The following is a 6,099-nucleotide window of genomic DNA, read 5'->3' as shown; positions in this document are numbered from 1 at the left end:
AGCCGAGCCCGAGCGGCCGCCGCCTCCGCCTTTTCACTGCGACCGGCGAGTGCGCCCGCGGCGGCGGCGGCGGCGGGGGGCGGGCGCCGGGGGAGGGGGCGGGCGCCGGGCGGCGGCGGGGGGCGGGGGCCGGAACCGGCCTCAGCTGGGGCCCGGCCAGCCCCCTCCCCCGCCCTCCTCGCGGTCTCCGGGGGAACGCGCAGCCAATCCCCGCCGCCCACTGCGGGCTCGCCCCGGCCCGGGCCGCGGCGCGCCGGCCTCCGGCGGGGCTTCTCCCCTCGCGCCCTCGTCGTCTCTCCCTCTCCTTCCTTTCCCCTTTCCCTACTGCGAGACAAGTTTTTAAACTTTGATGAACTCGCCCAGTGAACTTTCTTAAAGGGTCCGCGCGCTCCGAGCAGTCGCGGCCCGCGGGGGGCGGAGCTGCGTGCCGGGCAGCCGCGCGCCCTCGTCCCACCCGTGGCCCGCGGCGCCCGAAGCGGGGCTCCCCGGCCGTCGGCTGCGAGACGGAGCTCGGCTCGCACCCTGACTGGGGACCGCAGGGCGTCCGGCGCACTCCTTTCACCCCCAACCCCAGCCTCGGGGCCGGGTCCACGCTCCTGCCTTCCCCGAGCCTCCCCGAGCCTCCCCGAGCCTCCCCGAGCGCAGGACTGTCGGAGGTCGGGCTCAGGATCAGGGCCGTCGGGGGCCCGGCACCTGGGCTTTGGCCCTGACTGGCCGCTGTTTTGCTGCGTGACCTTGAGGAAATCACTTCCCCTCTCTGGCTTCAGGCCGCCAGCCCAGAGGGTGGGACTTAGATCTCAAACTCCCCTCCCGCGCCTGGTCACTGAATAGGACTCTGGGCGGGGAGACGAGTCTTTGGGACCCAAATGGTTATCAGCCCCGGGAGGGGGTACCTCGGAGGATCGGGATTCCATTCGCCTTCCTCCCTCCCACCCCCACCCCCACCCCCTCTTTGGGGGTCCTCTCTTCCCTCGGCTTAAATACCGCCCCCCCTTCCCCTCCTCCTCCTCTGCGGAGCCCGAGGGCGGGGGGAGGGGAGAGCAGCCTCGCGTCCTGGCGGGACGGTGGGGAGCCCCTCGGCGGTCTGGAGCGCGCGCCCCGCTCGCAGGTTCGCCCCCGGCCTGGGAGCCGCGCCGCCGGGGCCAGCCCCCTCTGCACCGCGTGCACGCTCGCGCCCCGCTCGCCTCGCGCCCGAGGTGCAGCAGCCCCGAGCCCAGCCCGGCGGAGCAAGCCCGGCCCAAGACCCGGGGCCCTCCCCGGCACCCCGGTTCTGGAATCCCAGCCGCGACCCCGGGGGATCCCGGCTGCAGGCTCCCTGTGGACTGGAGAAGACACTGCCGAGAGGTTTAGGGGAATCCTGTGTGACCCCGGCGGGCAGCAGGCGCCCCTGGGTGTGATTCGGCCTCTCCCCGCCGAACCAGGTCGTGGCCCCTGGGGTCTGAGATGGGAAGCAGGGCGCGGCGTCAGTGGAGTGGGAGAAGCTCGGTGTGCGGTTGTGAACCAGTTAGGACCGCGCCACTTTGGACGGGTGACTCAACCCTTCTGAGCCTTGATACGCTGACCTCTAAATAGGGCTGGCACTACCATACGGGAGTATCAAGCTGGACCCGTACAGTGTTCCTCTGACTTAGTCTCCCCAACAAATTATCATCCCCTTCCTAACCTGCCATTCCACAGATAAGTTAATTGAGGCCCAGAGATAGGTGATATCCTTCCCAGTGACATATTTTTTCAGTAAATTGCTCAACGCCTATTGTGTGCTGCGGACCTACTGTGTTCTGATGTCAAGACCGGGAGCACCCTGGTTTCCCATCCCCCACATTGCCAATTCTTGGTTCAGGCCCCATTAGGAAGGAAACGAAACTGCCTCCTATAGGAATTAGGTACTACTATTAGTGATAGGTGCTTCACTTAACCCAGAGATTTCTAGGTTCTTCCAGCTTCTGGCACCTCCAGAGGGAGCCAACCTGATGAACCTACAGATACTCTGACCATCCTTCAGAGGCCTCAGCCCAATTTGGCTATATTCCCACTCCTAAACCCTCTTAGGATAGATCTCCTCATTAGGCATGCCTCCAACCTTGGCCCAGCAATATTCTTCTCTCCTCCCTACGTCATATGGAATTCAAATCCTCCCCTCAAGATCCTTTCTCAGCCCCACTTTTTCCAGGCAGAGGAGCTAGGTCAGTTTTCTAAATTCAGGTATCCTAAGAAGTGACTGAATTTTTTAAAGAGGAAAGGGTTCTCATCTTGTCCTCAGGTCTTCATTACATGGATGAGGGAGCTGAAGCCCAAAGCGGTGACAAATCGGGGTACCTGGCTGGCTCAGTTGGTGGAACATGTGACTCTTGGTCTCAAGGTCCTGAGTTTAAGCCCCAGGTTGGGTGTAGAAATTACTTAAAAAAGCAGAACAGAACAAGGCCCACTGTTGACCTTCATCACTATTTTTCCATGACATGAAGCTGATGATTTTTAAAATAATCTTTATTACTTTTCAGATGATAAGAGCAATACATGCTCATTGTTGAATAGTTGGAATCTACATAATAGTTTTGAAAACAATTTGAAATCTGGAAAGCAAGATTATTAATATTTCCCTCTAGTCTTTTTGTGCATATTTTAAAAAAACAAAATTGCCGAAAAATTTAAATATTCCTTTTTTTCTTACATTTATCACAAACATTTTTTTAAAGATTTTATTTATTTATTTATTTGAGAGACAGTGTAGAGTAGGGAGAGAGCATGAGCAGGGGAGAGGGGCAGGAGAGGGAGGAGCAGGCTCCCCATTGAGCAGGGAGCCCAATGTGGGACTCAATCCCAAGATCCTGGGATCACGACCTGCACCAAAGGCAGATGCCTGACCAACTGAGTCACCCAGGTGCCCCCCAACCTTTCCTTTTAAGTTCTTTAGTCATATATATATATATATATATATATATATATATATATATTGTTGTTGTTGTTGTTGTTGTTGTTAGAACAACTCAGCAAAATAAAATTCCGGTTTATTGTTTAGTCATATATTTTTTTAAGTAGGTTCCACACCCAACCTGGAGCTCAAACTGCTGAGGTCAAGAGGGGCATGCTCTATCAACTGAGCCAGCAGGCACCCTTCTTACTCATAATTTTGAATGATTGCTTAACCCCTATTAGATGGGCCAGAATTTATTTAACTTATCTCTTGTTAGACATTTGCATGATTTCCAGTTTTGTTTTGTTGTTTTTTTTTTCTTTTTTGCCTTTATAAGAAACACCTTCTGGGATACCTGGGTGGCTCAGCGATTGAGCATCTGCCTTCGGCTCAGGGTGTGATCCCGGGGTCCCGGGATTGAGTCCCACCATCGGGCTCTTTGCATGGAGCCTGCTTCTCCCTCTGTCTATGTCTCTGCCTCTCTCTCTCTGTGTCTTTCATGAATAAATAAACAAATCTTTCTTAAAAAACGAAAGAAACACCTTCTATACGGATTCTTAATGCTTCAGAAAGCTTCATGTATGTGTGACCAGACCATAAGCACTTTAGGGGCAGCAACTTATTTCTCTGTATATCCTTGAGAGCCACAGAAATGGGAGAAACTCTGACTCCAAGGGGATTTGGAGATCATATAAATGCAAAACTCCCACCCAGCCTGGCATGAGCACCCTTCAGTGCAGACCTGGGGTTGATAAAGATGAGGCTGAAGTAAGAAGAGTTTGGGGTGTACAACTCTGGCAGACTGCCTGGAGGTGGGGAAGTTGTGTCTTTGTCTTACCCAACTGTGGTAAGCGTCCAGTAGCCTTTTCAGTGTCCCTCTCCTCTCCCAGTGCTCAGCTCCACATCGCCTCTGAACTTCTCACGTTTCTCTTCCCTTTGCCTGGAACCACCCCACTTTCCCAGCTTCCTGACCTTTCTGACTGTTCTCAGAGCGCCTCTTCTGTGTCCTCTTGAACCTGGGAATCCCTTGTCGTGCAGTCTTACCTACCAGATGGGGAAATCTCTGACTAGCAGTAGTCACAGACCCTGCTAAGTGAATAGAACTTCACTCTCTATCTTGGCAGCCCCCTCATCTCTAGTAGAGAGCTTGATGAGTGGTGGACATTTGCAGTAGTAGGTATCCATAAGCCTATTGAAATGGTACTGGGCCATTCCTGGGTTCTCTAGGTTATGTGGTGCCTGTCCCTTTCTCTCTGATTTACTGTACATGCATTATCATTTGATGGGTCATTCCTAGGGTAAGGAAAAGTGTCAGATGTCCTCACTCTTGAGAAACACTTCCTGGGACCTGGCATCCTGAGGCTGGGCCAGGTTACTTCCAGGCAGGCCCCCCATTCTAACTCTACCTCCCCTACCACTGGGAAAGCCTGGATAATAAGAAGGCAGGTAGAGGGGCACCTGGGTGGCTCAGTGGTTGAGTGTCTGCCTTTGGCTCAAGTCGTGGTCCTGGGGTCCTGAGATCAAGTTCCGTATTGGGCTCCCCAAAGGGAGCCTGCTTCTCCCTCTGCTTATGTTTCTGCCTCTCTGTCTCTCATGTATAAATAAATAAAATCTTAAAGAAAAAAAGAAAAGGCAGGTAGAGAGGATGACCTTGAGGCCCAAAGGCTAGGATGTATCTGACGTGTGTTTTCTTGGCATTTATAGGTCTAAGTTCTACTTGGGTGCAAGAGGTCTCAGGAAGGAAAGGAGGCAAGATGCTGGCATTTAGAAGGTGCCTACTTCTTCCTACCTGGGCAGTGAATATGTCTTCTTGTCCAGTCCTCCCATTGTTCCTGCTATTCTTAGTTATGGATTAGAAAACTGTGGCTCGGAAATATTAGGGGAACTCACCTAGCTACTGGTAGATGGCATGGGTGGTGGGAAAAGCATGAAGCAGCCCTGTGATGGGATTCTGATTTGGTGACCTTGCACAGATTACCAGCTGAGGATCAGTCAGTTCATCAGTAAAGTGGAGATACTAATGCACAACTTCAAGGATGTGTTATAGAAGACAAATAACCTCATGGTAAGCTCTTGGGGGTTGTGTTGTGACTGTTGCCCGTGGTCCTGCTGCTTCTGTGAAGGTCAAGGTCTAAGTGGTACAGGTCAAGATCAGAGTCTGGGCCATTTCAGCCCAAAGTTTTTCTTTTCAAAAAGCTTTTATTTACTTACTTGAGACAGAGAGGCAGACTCCCCGCTGATCAGGGAGGCGGCTTGGTCTCAGAACTCTGAGATCTTGACCTGAGCCCATACTCTGGGCCAGGTAGTAACCTGAATCGCAGGTTCAAATCCAAGGCAAACAGTATTTTCAGAATACCTATGCCAGAAGATCTAAGTTTAAGTCCAGGAGACCAAAGCAACTTGTGTGACCATGAGCACATAGTTTACTTTCTAAGGCTTTGTTTTCTCATAGAAAAACTAGAGATGCCTTTCAGGCTTTCATGAGTATTATCCAGGCTTTGGGGGGTGCTTTCAGATGATGGCTCTGAAAGTTCTCTAATGACCTCAAAGCTGTAGGGCAACAGGAGGAGTGATTATAAAATCAGCAAAGGAGGGGTCCTGGGGTGGCTCAGTCAGTTGAGCATATGCCTTCTGCTCAGGTCATGATCCCAGGGTCCTGAGATTGAGCTCTGAGTCAGGCTTCCTGCTCATTGGGGAATCTGCTTCTCCCTCTCCTTCTGCTGCTCCCTCTGCTTGTGCTCTCTCTCTCTCTCAAAAAAAAAAAAGATTTTATTTTGTTTATTCATGAGACACAGAGAGACAGAGGCAGAGACAGACAGAAGGAGAGGAAGGCTCCTCACAGGGAGCCTGATGCAGGACTCGATCCCAGGACCCCAGGGATCACGACCTGAGCCAAAGGCAGACAAACACTGAGCCACCCAGGTGTCCCAATAAATAAAATCTTTTAAAAAAACAAAACAAAACAAAAAAAACAGCAAACCATGAACTTCAAACCAAAGACGCAGTATTTCCACTTCCCCCACCCAAAAAAGTTATTTCTTCTACCCCATGAAAATTAGGGGAGGACCCTAAGGACAGGGATTATGCTTTTTTTTTCTTTTAATCTTTGAATCCTTGGTCCCCAGCCCAGATCCTTGTGGATGGGGTTCAATAATGAACATGGAGGGCAGCCCCGGTGGCGCAGCGGT

This window comes from Nyctereutes procyonoides, unplaced genomic scaffold (assembly GCF_905146905.1).
Source record: "Nyctereutes procyonoides isolate TBG_1078 unplaced genomic scaffold, NYPRO_anot_genome, whole genome shotgun sequence".
Lineage (NCBI taxonomy): Eukaryota > Metazoa > Chordata > Mammalia > Carnivora > Canidae > Nyctereutes > Nyctereutes procyonoides.
Note: the sequence above shows the minus strand (reverse complement) of the source record.